Source organism: Morus notabilis, unplaced genomic scaffold (assembly GCF_000414095.1).
Source record: "Morus notabilis unplaced genomic scaffold, ASM41409v2 Scaffold238, whole genome shotgun sequence".
Taxonomy (NCBI): domain Eukaryota; kingdom Viridiplantae; phylum Streptophyta; class Magnoliopsida; order Rosales; family Moraceae; genus Morus; species Morus notabilis.
This window is the reverse complement of record NW_010364717.1, coordinates 291,385-311,892: the sequence shown is the minus strand read 5'-3', so window position 1 is coordinate 311,892 and position 20,508 is coordinate 291,385. Positions and strand designations below refer to the sequence as shown.

Here is a 20,508-nt window from a genome sequence, read left to right as displayed (position 1 = left end):
AAATTATTTGTAATTTAATTCGGGATTAGAATTATTGTAATTCTAGGTTTTGGGTAGAATTAGGGTCTTAATTTTGAATCAAAAGGAGGCCTTCAAGATCAAGTTTGAAGCCTTTGAAGATGCCCATAAACTACCCATAAAATTTCCAGAAATCGCCCAAAGGGCGCGCCCCAGCGCGCCCCAGCGCGTAGCCATCAACCACAGTCTAGAAGTCTAAAGTTCAGAGTTTACAGAATTTACAATTCTTACATTTATGCACAAGGATGATGAGCACTATCCTTTCTTAATCGGATGGTACTAGCATCTAACTCAACTACTCCGCACTGCTCCTAGCATCGCCTGAAGGGGTTTAATATTTATAAAACAAATAAAACGTGAGCGAAAGACCCAGTAAGATGTATTTTGAAATAACTTTACAAACAAGTAAATGAATTAATGAACAAGTAAATAGATAAATAAATAAATAAATATAGACATTCAGTTCCAACACAACCACCGGAACCTCACATCCTTTTTCTGAAAGGAATATAAACTGAAAATTCCATATTACAGAGGATAAATTACTTACACAACCACATGCACAAGCTTTATCACCACCGTAGTGGCCTAGTCCGGGTTTTGGGTTCTGCCCTTAAGGATACACTCTCCATATCCTATCTAGGCCATCAGCTGGTTTACCGATTTGCAAGACCTCTTATCTTAAGAAATCATTCATTAGACATTCTGAAATAGTTCATTATAATTCCAATAGCTATAATCAAGCTATTGTGTTAAAATGCTTTTCTTTTGTAAACATGTCATTTCTTTAAAACATTTGCAAGGCCAAAACTCTTTTAAAATCAGGCTAACAAAGAAGGGGTAAGAAATCATACCTCTTATGCCCCAAACCTGTGGCTAGAGTTGAGCTATCTTAGCCGCCGCTTGCTCGAAGCCTTCAATTTGATTCTCCAACTATCATTGATACAAAACAATGCTTTAGGATTCATTTCTCATTCCTAAGGAAATTCAATTTCAAGTATACACTTCGATTTCCTATTTGTGTGTCATAATTCAATTACCGGTTTCATAAATTATTTCATGTTCAAATCATCATTCCAAGGGTTTTAATTCCAAAACATGGATTAAAGATGCTAATCCAACTATTTTAGGTCCCCACATGAAGCTAATTTGGGTTCTCTTTGAAAACCGGGATCAAAATAACATTTTTAGATAAAAAAAAGGGTCAAACCCGGTGTGCACCGGTCGACCGGTGACATAGAAATTATTCTCCACCGGTCGGCCAGTGGAGAAGGAACCGGTCGACCAGTCCAGTCGATAGGTGGGAGCAAAGCAGCTCGACCAACAGGGCCGATTCGAAGGAAATCCGGCCAAAACCTGCAATTCTGAGTTCAAATCTAAAATATTTCAAAGGGAATCAACCAAATCCAGGTTCTAGTTACTAAATCAAGTCTGAAGAACTAAAGATCCCCAATTTCCACCATGATTTTACTCAAAATCCATCAAAATCTATTTCGGGTTAAAAATAGGTTTTCTAATCCAAAATATTTGAGATTCAAGAGAGCTTTTTCAGAAATCTTACCTCAATTCCTTCTCTTGATGTTGAAAATTTCTTGAATTTCTTCTTTGGCTCGAAATCCAATTGATTTAATGAAGATTTGAACGGGAGAGAGAGGAACGAATGAAACTGAGAGGGGAGAGAGAGAGTGAGAACGACAAAGAGAGGGAGAGTGATGCACGGGAATGAAAAGAAAAGAAGGAAAAAGAAAAGGAAAAGAAAAAGAAAAAGGAAAGAAAAACATGTGTCTAAATATTTAAAAAGACAGTTCAGAAAATGTGTCTATACACACTTCTGAGGTAAAAATGTAATTACTGAAAATATGTAAATTCCTTGGAAATATTTAAAGTTACACGTTAGACATTTATTAATCAATAATTAATTAATTATATCAGATTAGACACACTAATAAATTTTAATTATCTTAATTAATATTATTTAATTTCTCGAGGTGTTACACAACTAACATGATGCACACGAAAAATGCATATATATGTTTACAATAGTTAAACAAAATACAGAAATAAAATTTCTTTAATGATGTCTAACTAATCACATAATATCACCTCACTTAAAAAAATTTGAAATTTCACTACAACAGAGGGGGCTTTTGATAACTTTTAATTATATCATTTTTTAAAAACCACTACTAAAACTTATTTTGCTTGAATTTCATAGCGTTTTAAAAAAATTATGTTATGTATACATACATATATATTAAAAAATTATGAAATATTTTGGCAACTTCCCCCAAATTTTCAATATACTCGCAAATATTTTAAAAGACGTGCACAATATTAAATTTAATGACACATGAGAAGTGCACGTGCAATACCATTTGACGAGGATTAAAAAAAATTGCCACCATCTAACAAAAAACTGAAGAGCCATTTTGGCAGCCCAAAGAGAAAAAAAAAAAAAAAAAAAAAAAAAAAAAAAAAAAAAAAACCTCAGGCGGAACTCAATGTAAATGCTCTTAAGGAAGAATTCTTTCCACACAATGTAAAACCTCCTCGTTCGTGCAGCAAAGGACATCTCCTCAAATTTAAGTTTTATGAGCTTTTGAACTTTGGGTCGTTGTTCTCTTCATTTGTCTGTAAAAGTTAGGGTTTTAATGTTGCTGTAACCAAGGTATGGCTTGATTGTTCGACTTGTTTCTAGTCGAATCACAATTTTCTGCTCTACTTTTGTTTCGATTCTCTTGGTTGCATCAATTCTGTTGTGATGATTTGCTTTTTACATTAAAATTCATTAGTTGCACAAGAAAACCCCAAATTTGTAGGTTATAAAGTTTAGTATTCTTGTACAGAACATAAGCTTTTGTTGTGTTTATAAGAACAGTGTGCGTGAAAAGAAATCAGATATTAAATTTCTTAATTGTTGATTTTAAATTTCTTGAAAAGAACTCAGATTGTCTTGATTTTACGGAAAAGAATTAGTCAAAATCTAAAATTAGGCACCTTAGTGGCTGTTTACAAGCACCTTAGTGGCCCGTCTGTTGATGAGAAGAAGAAAAACATGTTGAAACTAGTTATTCAGCAGCAAAACTATTGTGTCTTTTATAAAAAACGAAGACAGGTTATTTTTTTCACTCACATTTCAGTTTTCAGAAGAAATCATTCCTGTTTTCTTTTTCTGTGTTGGTTTATCCCTGTTTTTTTGGTTGTGCATGTCTAATTTTTTTCTCACAGATTTGTTATTGGTTAGGTGCTCTCCTCAAAGAGACGAAGGTATGTTATGTTTATTCCGGATTCTCTTTCTCTAATTGTTCTGTATATTTTTCAATGTTTGGTCTTTTCAACCATGTATTGATGTCAATTTTGTTTCCAAATGTCTTATTGTTTGCATTCTTGTCTTCCTAGGAATTGTTTTCAACTTTTGATGTATGTGTTGAGTGATGTGTCAATTAGGTTTTTTGGTACGGTATTAAGTTATTTATCTACTTAATCCACATTATTCGTTATTTTATTTGAAATTGATGTTCTAATAAATTTTATTTGGTAGTTACAAATGTGATAATTAATTTAGCATTGTGTTAATTATGAAGTCCATTGATGTTGTTAGGATGATTGAGAAAGATTGGGTGCGTGTTAACAGGTGCGCAATATTAGAATTTAATTTTTCCGTCTATTACTCATTGTAGTTATAGAAATCTTAGAGTTGACCTTTTTTATTTATAGACTTACTAAGGAGTATATGCAATGCGCTTAAACGGGATGAAATCAAGTTTTTCATATACTAACGTTTTTTATTTGTAATTGCTTATGTCCATTGAATTATTGTCAGAGTGTAGGTACTAATTTACCCAAAATGACCAACAAGTGTAAGCTACTAGATTGGTTTGGAACCGGGGAAGTTGTTGCTGAAGGGCGTTTGATGCCAAGCGACCCGAAAGACCTCGTTCACCATGTACCTCTTGGACCAAATGCAGTTAGAGTGTGGGTGGATGTAGCAAAAAAATCGGATGCTTTCTTGTGGAGGCCAATGAGTGAGATGAGTACCATTGAAGAAGCGATTTCAAGTAATGTGGCATGGCTTGCTGATAAAAATTTAAAAGGGTATGAAAAATCTCTACTAGCTGCAAATTTCTTTTAGGCAAAACATTATATGATTGTGATAGCAAGTTTTTTTCTCTTCGGGTTTAAATGTAGGCAATGAAGACTCATGCTTCCTGCAACTATCTACACAACAATACATGTAAGATACTTTTTGTATTGCAAGTTTGATATTAAATTTTTGCCTAGTGCATCATTGAAGCCATATTTCCCCTAACTCACTGCAAAACATATGTGGATGTGGCTATGTAGTTGTGAATGGTGTAACTAGTCATTGCTTTATTTACAGGTTAAATGGTGAAAGTTTTAGCTAAGTTTGATCATTGTTTTGATAGTGGATCACTTTCTTACAAGTTAAGATGACTTTTTTGTTAAAGCATTTTGTCAAGATGGAAGGATTTACTTCACTATTTCATTTTGCTAAATGTTTTGGATACTTTGATATCTCTAACTATTCTTCTGTTTTCTTTACTTGTTTTGAATGTTAAGGTTCTGGACAAATTATGTGACTTATATTGTAGACATCTTCTTGCTAACTTGGTAGATACTGATAACAATTATTACATTGAATGCTTTTATGTTTTAATTTGAATGTTCCTATTTGGATGTAAGATGTTGCTCGGAATCACCATCTATTTGAATGAATTCAAAAGGATATTAATATAATATTAGTAGATCGGACGTTAGTATGTATTACTTTTACTATTGGTAAAATAGATGGTGATTGACTTAAAAAGCTATAGGAGTATGAACATAACAAGGGAGAAAAGCTATTGATCTGTACCGTTACAATGCTAAATAGCTGTAAGAGGATGAAAGTAACATGTCTAAAACGCTATAGCACCTCAATTCTGTAGCATTTCTCATATCGCTCGCAGGACGCTACGTTTTCGTAGGACTTTTAATAGTATCCGATGTCCTAACAGTCCACAAAACGCTATTGGTAGTGCTTAATAGCATTTTTGGTCAGCTATTGATAATAATATTTGTTGTAGTGTGTTTTTTTTATAGCTTCAAGATACAAGGAATAGGATTTTATAACTCTGAAATTATAATGAGTAAGTCAAAAGACACAAATCTATAAATAGGAGTTTGTTAATAACTCAAGATTAAGATCATTCTATACATAAACATCGGTAGATTCAATTTGAATTTTTATACTTAAAGGAAATTATTAAAAATTCAAATCGTGGCTTTGTCTCAGTACTACATAATCACATTATGTACAATAACCGCATTCAATATCCTTCATATTAACAATACAGAAAAAATCGTTTCATCCTTAATTAGAATGATTTGTATTGGTAATACTTTAATTAAGGACTCAAACTTTAATTAAATTCATTACAGAAAAATTTCAATTATTATCCTTAAATATTATATAACACTTATATATAAATATTTAAGATCATGACATAAATAATTGTGAAATTTTCAATGATATTTATAAAGCATTTAATAATATGTGGAAACCAAATAATAAAAATTCACTTTCATTAAATAGATAACAAATATCCAATTACATGCTTTAATGACACATGATGATGAATGATATTTTCATATTGTATTGATCTTATAAACTCATGAACTCATAATTCATACTCGTATGATAATGTACTACATAAATTAATCATATTTTGGAATATCGATTTGCAGCATGTCTGAACCTATTGCTACGTGTGCAGGATTGGTTGGAGGATCTCAGCCCCCATCAGGTGATCCGACTAGGCTACCGTCACATTGTGAGTCATTTATAAATTTTAAAAGTAAATTCTGAATATTGTTAATTTTTCATTCTTTTCGGGGTATTTTAATTTACAAAAATTAAATAAGAAGCAGCATCCCCGTCATAGAGGTAGCAAGGAGACACGGGAGTTAGATATTGCTCGATTATTGTTATTACATGAGAGATTACCTGTTGAGTTTGAGAAAATGGCTGAACCTTGGAAGGGATTGAGGATAATATAACCTATTTTGATAATATAACCTTGGAAGGGATGAGGGATTGTACAACACCTTATCATCACAACTGAAGATCCGTCCCACGGAGGACAAGAATAAAATTCTCAAGAGAATGAGGGTAATAATATTTCGAAGCTACCTTGAATCTTTTAAGGTTTTTTTAGATGAACATTTAGGTTTGCTGTAAAGTAAATAATATAAAACTTTGAATGTATTGTAGCTAGTGCTGGAACTTTGGACGGGTCGCCCGCGACCGCCCGAAAAGTCTGAGTTTTTGCCCGAGTCCGAGCCCGAGCCGCCCGAGAAATTTGGGCCGCCCGCCCGAGCCCGAATTTCACCTTGAACGGGCCGCGGGCTTGTATTAGGCGGCCCGAGCCCGCCCGAATTGCCCGAATTATTTAAACTTTTTTTTTAATATTAAGTTATTTTGTGTTAAAATTTATATATATATATATATATTACAATTTGAAATTTAAAATGAACACACGAATTATATAAAAAAATTCTTTTTTTATTAATTTTTAAATTTATAATTCATGATTACTTTATTAAAAACTTTACCAAGAAAAATCCAATTGGGATAAAAACTTAGCAAGAAAAAAAGAGTACAATCATATTGTGACGAATTATAAATTTTACAAACTTACAAAGTTATACAATTAAAAATACAATGTCAAAGGTAAATACATATTTACAAATTACAAATTTATAATTTAATTTAAAGCTAAAGATCGTCTTCAAAATTAAATGTTAATCGATTAAATTCATCGATCCATTATTGGCTTGCCGGTGAAATTGTATTTTGTAAATGTTGATTGGCCTGATCCCAATCCTTAATGCAAACCAATGCTTCAACATTGAGTGACTGGTTTTTTAATATAGAGATCATCAAATAGTGATGAAGTTATTAAACCAAACCAATCATTGAGTGACTTTTGATAAATTATTAATTTACTTTGGTATGCAAGTAGAAAGTTACTTTGATATAGAGTCACAAAGAGAGTGAAGAAAGTTGAAGAAAAAAGAGGATAATTAAGAGGATGAGGAGAGATTGTGAACAGAAAAATAGATAAAGATAGAAAGAAGAGTGATATAGAATAGAAAAACACGAGTATCTATAAGAACAAAACCGGCATTATATAGAAACAACACTTTTTAAAAATAAAAAATAATAAAAACGTGATGGCAATGTGTTTCTTTTCTTGTGTATATTATTTTTTGAGGAATCCTTTTATCATGTGATTGATTATAAAAAAGTGTCAAGAATGTGAAAACTGAAATATTAAACTGCTAAAATAGAAATTTGCTTTTTCTATTAAGGAATTGTGTGTTAATTAAAAAGTTAAAAATTTAAATAACAAATATAGACATTGGATCTAGTGGTATGATTCTTATTTTGGGTGTGAGAGGTCCTGAGTTCGATTATCAGAATGCCCCAATTTGTAGCAACTAATATTTTCGGGCGGTTTTGGGCAAATCGGGCAACTCAGGCTTCGGGTAAAATTCAGGTTTTCGGGCTTATTTTCGGGTCGGGCAATTCGGGCGGGTCGGGCAGTTCGGGCATGGTCGGAAAATTCAAAAAAATTCCGGCGGACGGTGGTATAGGGCGGTTAGACGGCGGCGGGCAAGAGAGTCGGTGTCAAATTCGGGCTGCCCGAGCCCGAACCCGAAAATCTAGCTTGGGCGGGCGGGAGATGGGCTTGCCCACCCGAGCCCGAAAAAATTCGGGCTTCGGGCAGCCCGTCGACCCGAACTTCCACCACTGATTGCAGCAATAGTTCATGTTGGAATAATTTGGAATTGGGAGGATGAAAAGAATAGAGAAAACAGGAAAAGGGTTTGAGACGTAGAGGAATCCTTTCCTTTAAGGTTTTATTTGCCCTTACTTCTCAAAGTTTGCTAACGAGTTTTAAAATGGCAAATTACCCCCAAGATACAACAAATCCTTGAACACAATATCCAGTAAAAATATTGAGTTTCAGAATAATAATAATGTGTAATTTTCTGAAGTCCATCAAATAAAGACAGGGATGCATCCATCTTCCTTAAGTGTTACAACCTTTCACATAAAGATACCTTTTCAATTTGATGGTTATCTTTTATATGCTGTTGCACTTATATTAATAGTTATTTCTATTGTTAATAGGTGCTCAGATATGTGGGAAAACATATCACAAATAGATGCAATGGTTCGAGACCTTTTCAGATTACTGAAACACACGAAAACACATTTTCCGTTAACAATTTGCGCTACAGCGCCCAAGAAGCGCACTGCAGCGCGTCCGTGCGTTACATCGCGCGGGGCTCAGCAAAACAGACCCGAGAGGTCTGTTTTGCGCAGGCTGCAGCGCCCAATAAGCGCACTGCAGCGCACGCTGCTGTGCGCTGCAGCGCGCGGGCTTAGCAAAACAGACCCGAGAGGTCTGTTTTGTGCAGGCTGCAGCGCCCAAGCGCGCTGCAGCGCGTGCTCCTGCGCGCTGCAGCGCACGCTTGTATCCGCCCACTCTTCCCGAATGTGTTTTAAGCCAATAATTTTGTGATATTGAAATTGAGAGATATATTACAATCTCTCTAACAATCCACCACTAGATTGTAATATTTCTTCAGAATTAACAACGATAAATACATACATACATGAAGGTATCTTTCAATTTTAACCTTTACTTAGTAACTATACTTCAAAGTATTCACAAGACAATAGTGTGCTTTGCATTAAACTTTGTCTCTTAAGCAAATACCGGAAATATATCACGCATGTGTTATCCTAAATTTAAAAACGGTTCCAATCGTTTAGCACTGTTCCGGCCTTGTGCTCTATCTTGGATTCATGAACATTTACAAGACTAAACTAAGGTCTTGTTAGGAACGACACCATTCCTTATGTTCACTTGGGTGATGTTCGAATTAAATCTCTAGCTACTATGAGACTCGAACTCCATTAAGAGTATAAACTCAACCTCACACACATAGTTATTTTTGCACCGATATCCTAGAAGAGACTAATTAAAGTTCGGTGCTAACCTGGTCACATAACAATAATTTGTTCTTACCCATTTAACTATGGAATAGCGGTACAACTATTACATAGTTGGGTTACTATCATTGGTGACTCTTTTAAAGAAAGGTTTCAGTCCCATTCCACTAGATGTTTTTTTGACTAAGTCTCTTGAAAGACCATTCGTCAAAGGATCTGTTAGGTTCTTGTTTGTCTCTAGATGTTTTTTTGACTAAGTCTCTTGAAAGACCATTCGTCAAAGGATCCGTTAGGTTATTGTTTGTCCTAACATAAACAATATTAGTAATACCATCGGTTATTAATTGTTTAACATATTCATGTCTCAAGCTAATATGTCTAGATTTTTCATTATAAATCTTGTTATAAGCTCTAGATAAAGTAGCTTCACTATCACAGTACAAATAAATAGATGGCATCGGTTGTGGCCATAACTCAATATCAAGCAATAGATTTTTTAGCCATTTCGCTTCTTTGCTTGCAGCGGCAAGTGCTATAAACTCACTCTCCATCGTAGAGTGAGTTATGCACGTTTATTTTTTAGAAGCCCAAAAGATGGCTCCTCCTGCAATTGTGAAAATCCACCCGGATGTAGATTTATTATCACTTGCACTTGTTATTCAACTTGCATCCGAGTACCCTTCAAGTACGGTCGGATAGTCATTATATGACAAACTCAAGTTCATGGTTATTTTAAGATAACCAAGTACTCTTCCAATTGCATTCCAATGTTCGATACCCGGGTTACTCGTGAACCTAGACATTTTGCATACCGCAAATGCTATGTCGGGCCTTGTACAATGCATAGCATACATTAAGCTACTGATCGCACTAGCATATTCAAGCTGTGCCACTATTTTGCCTGCATTCTCTAGTAATTTAATACTAGAATCATATGGGGTATTTGCTTCTTTAAACTTTAAATGATTAAATTTAAGAAGTACCTTCTCAATATAATGAGATTGACACAACGAGTAACCCCTATTATGCTTCCTCACTCTTACACCTAAGATAATATCTACTTCACCAAGATCTTTCATCTTAAATTGTGAAGTTAGATATTTCTTGATATCATTTACCTTTTGCATGTTTGTTCCAAAAATGAGCAAGTCATCAACATATAAGCATATTATCACACCAAGACAATTTGTAAATTTAGAGTATAAGCATTTATCCGCATTATTATGCTTAAAACCATAAAATAAAATGACATTATCAAATTTCTCATGCCATTATTTTGGTGCTTGCTTTAAACCATAAAGTGACTTGATTAACTTGCAAACCTTCTTTTCATTTCCAAGTAGTACACACCCTTTGGGTTGTTCCATATAGATTTCCTCATCAAGATCACTATTAGAAAAGCCGTCTTAACATCCATTTGATGCACATGCAAATTGCATATTGATGCAATTGCAAATAACACTCTTATGAATGTTAATCTAGCTACCGGAGCATATGTATCGAAATAGTCTATACCACGCTTTTGTTTAAAGCCTTTAGCTACTAATCTAGCTTTGAATGTTAGTAGACCCATCGGTATTGTACTTTCTCCTAAACACTCATTTGTTACTTATTGGTTTTGATCCCGGAGGAAGATCGATCAAGATCCAAGTTTGATTCGAGATAATCGAATCCATTTCATCATTCACAGCCTCTCTCCAAAAGGAGGCATCCTTTGAAGTCATAGCTTCATTAAATGTCTTTGGATCTTCCTCTATATTAAGCAACAATGGTATTTTATTAAGTACATCATTTCTATCTCATTCAACCAAAAAGGTTAAACTTTGAGATGAAATAAAATTCGGTGCTAGGTTATTTTCTTTTCTTTCACATTGACTTCTTCTCGGTTCGAAAGATGTCATAGACTCTTTCCTTTTATTAGTAGAGGTACCGGGAATGTCAACATATGGTCGATTAACATTAGATTCTAATTCAATGGAAGAATCAAAACTAAACTTGTTCTCAACAAATTCAACATCTCTTGATTCTACAATAACATTAGAATCTAAATTCAATAATCTATAAGTCTTGAAATTTTCAGCATAACCTACGAAAACACTTCTAATACCTCTAGCTCCTAACTTTGATGATTTATGGTCAATTATTCTATAAAAGGCTATACAGCCTCACACTCTTAAATACATCAAGTTTGGTTTTCTTCCTTTCCATATTTCATATGGAGAGACATGTGTTTTCATAGATGTAATCCTATTGTGAACATGACATGCTGTAAGTAAAGCTTCCCCCCATAAATTATTAGGCAATTTAGCATTAAGAAGCATATAGTTAATCATATCGGTAAAGATTCTATTCTTTTTTTCAGCCAATCCATTTTGTTGAGGAGTAAAAGGGGCTGACTTTTGGTGAATAATACCATGCTCTTCACAGAAAACATCAAATTCATTTGAGAAATATTCACCAACTCTATCACTTCGAACTATTTGATCTTCTTATCTTTTTGGTTCTCAATTCAGCCTTATAAATTTTAAGTTTATCAAAGGCTTCATCTTTTCTTCTAAGTAAATACACATAAGTGTATCTAGAACAATCATCAATAAAAGTGATAAAGTATCTCTTTCCTCCTCTAGTCAAAATACCATTATACTCACAAATATCGGTATGAATCATATCCAATATTTGAGTATTACGTTCGGCTCTAGAAAAAGGTTTATTAGTCATCTTTGCTTGTATATAAATTTCACACTTATCATTTTTAATATCTTTGCAAGTAACCAAACCATGTTTAGACATGTATTTCAAAGATCTAAAATTTAAGTGTGCTAAACGTGCATGCCAAATATAAAAAGAATCAACAATATAAAGAGAATTCACATCATCTTTATTATTAACACTTAGTTTGTACATGCCATCACAAGAATACTCTTTTCCCACAAAGATCTCATTCTTAGATACAATACAATTATTGCCCTCAAGTACAATCTTAAGCCCATTATTACACATAAGACTAGCGGATACAAGAATTTTTCTAATATCAGGAACATGAAGTACATTGTTCAATGTTAGCTTCTTTCCGGAAGTAAAGTTAATCTCCACCACTCCTCTCTCGGCAACCATCGCTGCATCATTGTTCCCCATGAGAACCGTTTGTCCTTCCTTTGCCACTTTGTAAGATAAGAACATAGTCTTGTCATTACAAACGTGGATTGTGGCACCGGAATCAAGCCACCAATCGGAGGATTTAAATGCAGCCATATTAGTTTCGGTAATCATGCCAATTTACAATTTCGAGACCATAGCACATATGTCTTCGGATTTCTCTTCAACGACATTAGCATTGTTGGTGTTCACTTCTTCCTTTTTCTTCTTGTATCTGCAGTCATTTTGGCGATGACCTTTCTTTCCACAAAAGAAACAATTTTCAGAAAACTTACTAACTTCGGCAACATTAACTTACTAACTTATTGTCATTATTGACTTTGAAGTTCTTTGAAAACTTACTAACTTCGGCAACATTAACTTTAGAGAAATCTACATTTTTGTTCTTAGAATCACGAGACTTAGGGTTTGTTCTTTTGGAGTTTAACTTGAGTATAATTCTTGAGTTGAATTTGAGTTATAACTCGAGTTGAACTTGTAACTTGAGTTTGTGTTTAATTGTATACATTTGAGTTATGGTTTGAGATAAGAATCTTTTTGAGTTTGTGTTTGTGTGAGTCAAAACTTGAATTTATATTTAGATAGTATTTTAATAAAAACTCAATGATGATGAAAAATTTTAATAGGATATATGGGTCAGATTTTATTCGTCTTTTCGTTGTCAACGCATAAAAAAAAATCATCTTAATTAGAATTAAAACGAAAAAGTTATAGCATTTTTAAGAATAGAAAAGATATTGTTCATTAATTTGAGTTCGAGTTTCTGAACTCGAGTTAAAGGGGAAACTTAAACTCGAGTTTTAGTCATAAACTCGAGTTTGAACTCGAGTTTAAACTCGAGTTTAAACTTAAAAGAACATGAAGTCGAATAAAGTTATAACTTGAGTTGCCTTTTTTTGAGTTTTTCACTCAAAAGAACAAGCCCTTAGTCTCTTCTTCGATTCTCAAGTGTTTTTGTAATTCCTCCAAAGTTATGTCATCTCTCCTATGAAGGAGTTTCTTTCTATAACCATTCCAACTTTGAGGCAATTTAACAATAATTGCCTCCACTTGCAATGATTCAGAAATCTCAACCTTCAATTCACGAAACTTAGTAATAATGACTTGCAATTCATGTATTTGATTTAGAACGGACTTGGTATCAATCATGACAAATTCTAGAAATTTCAAGATGAGAAATTTGTTCGTATCTTCCTTCTCCGTTTTGTATTTGTATTCAAGAGCGTTCCAAATTTTCACCGGAGACTCCATCGAGTTGTAAAGATCGTAGAGCCTATCGGAGAGAGTGTTGAGAATATGACCCCGGCACATGATTTCATCATCTCCTCGCTTCTTCCTTGCGGTGTTTAATTCTTCATAATCATCATCTTTTGGTTCAGGAAGAGGCTCTAATTTCGGATCAAGTACGTAGGCGATCTTAAGCACGGTGAGAAGAAAGAACAACTTTCCTTTCCAACGGGTGAAGTTGGTACCATTAAAACGATCAAGTTGAACATTAGGATTGAGGAAAGACGTCATGTTCTTTTCAACTTCCATTGCAACAAATTAAAACCTTAAAGATTGTTAGAATAATTCAGAATTGGGAGGCTGAAAAGAATAGAGAAAACAGGAAAATAGTTTGAGGCGTATTGGAATACTTTTCTTTAAGGTTTTATTTGCCCTCACTTCTCAAAGTTTGCTAACGAGTTTTAAAATGGCAAATTACCCCCAAGATACAACAAACCCTTGAACACAATATCCAGCAAAAATATTGAGCTCCAGAATAATAATAATCTGTAATTTTCTGAAGTCCATCAAATAAAGACAGGGATGCATCCATCATCCTTAAGTGTTACAACCTTTCACATAATGATACCTTTTCAATTTGATGGTTATCTTTTATATGCTGTTGCACTTATATTAATAGTTATTTCTATTGTTAATAAGTGCTCAGATATGTGAGAAAACATATCACAAATAGATGCAATGTTTGGAGACATTTTCAGATTACTGAAACACACGAAAACACATTTTTCGTTAACAATTTGCGCTGCAGCGCCCAAGAAGCGCGCTGCAGCGCGTCCGTGCGCTGCAGCGCGCGGGGCTCAGCAAAATAGACCCGAGAGGTCTGTTTTGCGCAGGCTGCAGCGCCCAATAAGCGCGCTGCAGCGCGTCCGTGCGCTGTAGCGCGCGAGCTTAGCAAAACAGACCCGAGAGGTCTGTTTTGCGCAGGCTACAGCGCGCGCTCCTGCGCGCTGTAGCGAACGCTTGTGTCCGTCCACTCTTCCCGAATGTGTTTTAAGCCAATAATTTTGTGATATCGAAATTGAGAGATATATTACAATCTCTCTAACAGTTCAACATTCATTTGACAGATGAAATGATTATCAAATCATGGATGAGGCTCAAAAATGTTATCAGGATTGGAAGAAGGACCTCCACATACGCTTCAACAATCATGGTGGAGTGAGTGATCCAAAGCATGCTAGGTCCAGGGTCCCTAACACCATTAAGGACCCTGAACATTAACAATTATGCTGTAATCGGTTCATGTCACCAGAATTTTTGGTTTCTATTCCCATTAATATTGCTTTAATATGGTTGAGGTATTAAAATCTCATTATAACACTAAACTTTTTTCCTTTATACAAGAAATCGGCAACATGGGCAATAACCTTTCAAATCTACCTTAAATTTTTTAAGTTTTTATTAGATAAAATTTTTTAACTCTATCGTAAGTAAATAATATAAATTTTTGAATATAATGCAGCAACAGTTGGACATTCAGTCAGCAGACGAACTAAATGTTACTGGGATTAGAAGAAAGACCTCCACATACACTTCAAAAAGCCATAGTGGAGTGAGCCACCTAGAGCTTGCTAGGTCCAGGGTCCTTAACACCACTAAAGACCCTGAACATTGGCCTTTATACTGTAATCAATTCGTGTCACTAAAGTTTTAGGTTTCTATTTCCATCAATATTTTTTTAATATGGTTTGGCTATTAAAATCTCACTCCGATTTTCTTTATAGAAGAAATCGGCAACCAATTCATCATATAGCAAAAAGATGAAGTGGCCTGACTTTTGAGAGCATTCATCTTATCACAGCATCAACATAGAAAGGTGCGTTACTATATGAAATTTTTTTATATAATTTACGTTTTATTAATATTATTAATATTATTATTATTATTGTAACATTAAACTTTAACACCAATTAATGTTCCTGGTGAATCCAAAGACGCGTCAGGCTTAGTTAATCGACAACTGCCGTGATGAGCATTTTTGACAAGGGTTCGACCAACGACGTCAAGGAAGCTGTACATGTAAGTATATTCTTGTCATATTCTGATAGTAGTATCTTAGGATCCGTTTGGTATAAGGATTGAAATTAAGATGATTTGAGTCTTTTTGATTTGAATCATGATTCATGATTTGAATCATGATTTAGAGTGATTAGAACCTTTGTTTGGATATGTATATGCATGATTCTGATTCTAACCTAAAATGTGATTCGAATCAGTATTTGGTTGTTTTGTTTTCTGAATTTGAATCATGACCAAAATAATGTTATATAACAAATATAATTCATTACGTGTAATTTAAAAAAAAATATAATTCGTCATATAATTAAAAAATGAAGTACTAAAAAAAAATTATGCAACTAATTATAACTCAGAATTATAACAAGCTAAGTGAGAAATAAATGAAAAAAATGTGAATAAAATTATCTAACAAGCCAAGCATATATCAAACTTGTCTCCCACGACTTCCATTGTATAACAAGCCAATTACTAGAAAAAAATGATTTGTTTGTATGCCATACAATCAAGACGCAACACGAATCACTCGATCGAAAGATTTCAATTGAATTTGATCATGATTGGAAAAATATTTCAACCCTATTGAACATTCGGTGCCAACTAGTACATTAATTGATATTTGCTGTTATCCACTCCAAATTATTCAAAACTAAACAGCAAGAGGGGAAAAAAGGAAATGAAATTGTGTACAAATTAGCACTACAAATGGACAAGTTACATCAAGATCCGGTAAAAAGCCATAAACCATTCAACAAAGGTTGGTGGCAACAACAAACAATACCACATTGCTCAGTACCCTGTCATATGTCAAACGACAGTGGTTCTCTGATTACCAATGCAACACCTTCTTTTATCTATTTGTGTTTCCCCTATATGCACATTTCTGGGTCTACTAGTTGAGATATTTTATAGTAGTACATTTTGAAAATGCTACAAGTAAATCAATCTTGCCATGGCGAAGGCATTCTGAAACATATGCTACATTCTTCTCCTGGCTACTGCCGAAGGCTAATCCGGCTTCGGTATTTGTGACTTCATTGGGTTTACGATTCTGTAAAAGTTGAAGATGATGTTGCAGGATCTGTAGAATCACAATATGAAAAATAAAGTCGAGTCAAGAACAACAACAATGTGAATATAAAAGATGGACGCCAAAGGGATATAACTAGGAAAATCCAGATTCTCTACGTTATGTACTTTACCTTTTGCTGGAAATGGGATATTATGTTATGGTTTCAAAAAAAATTTCATAGTAATGAAGTGGTATATATACTCCCACTATGTAAGATTTCTATTGATTACGTCCCTTACTTTACTTTGGCAGGGAGCAATATTCACTTTGCTCTCTTTGGCATCAAAACGTGACCTTTTTGGAACAAAAATTGAATCCAGATGCAATCCAAGTTGACACTGACGGACAGTAGAACCGTCACTCTTTTTTTTCGTTTGGTTTGACAGGGAACAGAAGAACCGGGGGAATCCAATATATAGCAAAGCATTAGTACTTCCAATACTTTACTTCGACAAGGAGCTATACCAACTTTGCCATTTTTTCGTTTGGCATCAACAAGTGTCCTCATTGAGAAATATGTTCAAAAAGGAGTATCCAGATGCAATCAAGTTTACACATAGCATCCTAATCCGTGAGAGTAGAACAATCAGATAAGCACTAAGGGATACCATTAGCCACAATCAGGTCACTATCTGGCCAAGCATTTTATTGCACAACATTCACCATTTCCATCTCAAACTTAGACAAAGAGGACCATATTACAAACAATGTTACAGCATCAGTTTGCCGTAACATACTGAAGCAGAAATGATCAAACTTCACATACTCAAGCACAAAAAAACCATGTTTAATGAAGCACAAAAAAACTAATGATTTAGATCTTAAAAGGAATAAACGTATGCAGGAGAAAAGTCCAAGATTTTACTTATCCTACTATCAATGAACACTTCATAGTGTCAACTAAAATCGAATTTGTACTTTACAAGCTTCCCTTCATCCTTCAATCAATGAACACTTCATAGGGCAGATTAGTTTAAAAAGCAGCATTCTCAATAGGAATGGTGTTTCCTGCCTCCTGGGTAGCTAAACTCAATAGGGGACCCAAAAAAATGTATGGCAAAAATCAAACCATGAACAATTTCTGCTACATCATGACCGTTTATTATAGCAGACGACTGCCAAAGTAACTTTGAGAGCCACCATTCCATGAACTATCCCAGACATTCCATGACCTTTGCTATCCAGAAACCTCCCTGGAATTATGTCCACAGACATTTTAACACTGTTTTTTTTGGGCTTGCAGATGCGGATCAGCTCTATTGATAGAGGTATTATGCACTGCTCGTTAGTTAAATATGGTTGTTGTATTTATCTACCACGCATGAGTTCATGGCAAAGATTATTTGATACTTTGGTACACCATGGAATCTGTATGTATTATACCCTTCACAGTTGTATGTGAAGATATCTGTTATGGCATTTGTTTAGAGTTTTCATATTAACAAATAAAACCAATAATCAGAAAATGATGCATCTGTAATTGTATATAACTAGAAGTCCCTCAAATAGGAAATATAACACAATTAAGGTAGGGAAAGAACATACTAATCATCAACTCCACTGCAGTATCTTTAAGACTGTCTTCTATTTGATTAGGATGCCAAATATACAGCTTGTTCTCAGCAATATTTAAACTCATTTATGAAAATAGCCTTGCAAAGTAGTATTTCCTAGAGAGCACAAATTACAAACCCACATCATCAAGAACATCCACATCATGCATTCCCCAAAACCAAAGTCCAACTATACTCAAACAAAGCAAGAATGTAACAAAACTCACTAGTCAAAAGGTAATTACCTTAACTAATTTCCAAGAAGAGTTGCTGGTTGGACTAGAATTAAGAACTGCTTTATATGCGATTTTTGACATTGCAGTTGCAGCTAACACACCAACCGTGTCACCAGCATGGTATAAATTCCAAACACTTCCTCTGCCATATTCAAATTTCTCTTCATTGAAATACACAAGTATGCAAATTTCTCTATGCAAAGAAAGCATATGAAAGGTAGAAACAAAAACATAATGCAAAAAATGTGGAAGTAAAGAAACTACCCCATTAAGCTTCAGCTTCAATCTGCGTATCAAACGTGTCTCCCACGGCTTCCCTGATATTCCACTCACATTTCATTCGCATGGCGATCCCTAAAACGACTAATCTCTGTACGACTAACACTACCTCCTGTTACAACTGGCCTTTTAGGGACATTACTATCAGTGTCATCGTCATCAAATTCATCATCATTGTTCGGATCTATTTCGCTTACCGGTACACCATCACAGTAGTATTGATTTAGAAGGGGGTCCCCCTCATTAAACATGTGAATGAAATTGTGCAATATTGCACAAGCAACAGGAATCTTCTCTTGTTTATCCATTGGATACGTATTATTGGGGCGCCTTAGGATAGGGAACCTAGCCTTCCAAACTCCGAACGTCCGCTCTATACAATTACGTAGCGACGAGTGTTTGTAGTTAAAAATATCTCTATCTCCCTGAAATTCACCACTTCTCCTTCTATAATCAGGCAAATGGTAAGTCTCACCTCTGTAGGGAGCGAGGAAACAATCAGAGTTCGCGTACGCCGCATCAGCAAGTAGTATTTTCCTGCGCAAGTTATATAAATTAGGATGCAATTTATGCCCCATACTATTAATACCTATACCTACAGATACATTATAAAATATAACCTGGTGGGGGACGTGGGAACTTGAACCTAGGATTGGAGTGCGTTTCCGTTAGCACTCTTGCATCGTGCGCTGAACCTTCCCATCCAGATAGCATGTATGTGAACTTCATATCGAAGGAGCAGACTGCCAATATGTTTTGGGAGTTCACTCCCTTCCTATTGCGGTACGCTATAGGATTTGGAATTCTAATCGGTGTACAAGGAATATGAGTTCCGTCAATTGCACCTACACAATCCTGAACAATAATATTAGATTGTAGATATTATAAGTAAGAACAATTAGTGGAGTGAGTAACACAAGACCGAGGTAATATAGCTAGAGAACTCACGTCAAACCATGTTCCATATCTTTGACGATTCTGACGTAAAAAATTATGAACTCTCTCATAGTTAGGGGGTTTAATAAAATCATCGTGTAGTGCACATATAGCATCGAGAACATCACCAAACCGCCGTGAAATTGTCTCCCCAGAATGTTGCCATATGTCTTGAGCTTCACGGTTAGGTTGACTTTGGGAAGCGATTGTTAAAAACACAAATAATTGTTCTTGTACATTCATGTTGTAAGAGGGTTGTAACAATCGGCGTTCAGTTAGTATGTTATAGAGAATCATGAATGCACGTGGTCCCATACGCACCTTGTTAAACATATCGGCTTCATTATTGTTTGATAACAACTCATTTACCTTATCGATGCCCCTCAGAGAAGAAATGTGCACAGGCCGTGGTACTGTGTCACTATCCAAAAACTCGGCACTGGCTATTGTCGTTACGATTGCAGCCATAAAGCGCCGTCGTCGTCTAGAATGTGCCCTTCTCTAATGGTCGTCATTTGCATGTCCGGATCCTTCTCCCTGCATCTTGAAGCTTCACGGTTTAACCTGTACACAACATTTGCATGTCATTTGGGTGGAGTGCATATTCGAAGTCTATTGCAAACGGTCATACAAACAAATTCAGTAACGCCATCGAAAGTATCAATGACCATACAACTCAGTAATTCAAAGTTTTTAGAACAACTGTATCCAACTAGAAACAGAGTGAGGGCACAAAACTAAATTCTCTTCAAGTAAAACCAAACACATTGACAACGGTTAGTTTGACTACAAAGAATTCTTGCTATATTCGCAGAAATGAAGGGGAAAGTGCCATATATTGCATAAACATAAATCCGGGGTACAAAGTCATACTCAAATTAAAACAATAGTACAGTCTAGGAATGAAAGTAGAGTAACGAAATCACA

General features: G+C 34.8%; 1 long non-coding RNA gene across 6 annotated transcripts; it reads left to right on the top strand.

The window, feature by feature from the left end:
- Positions 1-2,478: 2,478 nt before the first annotated feature.
- Positions 2,479-17,989, top strand: LOC112093266. 6 transcript variants are annotated; one of them, XR_002902974.1, is made up of 9 exons: positions 2,479-2,686; positions 3,247-3,285; positions 3,842-4,113; positions 4,207-4,252; positions 5,796-5,852; positions 14,952-15,114; positions 15,214-15,305; positions 15,424-15,508; positions 17,821-17,989. It is a non-coding gene; the product is annotated as an uncharacterized LOC112093266 (long non-coding RNA). The 6 variants fall into 6 exon arrangements; XR_002902977.1 differs by lacking the exons at positions 2,479-2,686; positions 3,247-3,285 and adding exons at positions 3,463-3,652; positions 14,557-14,647; XR_002902976.1 differs by lacking the exon at positions 2,479-2,686 and having other exon boundaries at positions 3,156-3,285; positions 3,849-4,113.
- The last annotated feature ends 2,519 nt before the right edge of the window (positions 17,990-20,508 follow it).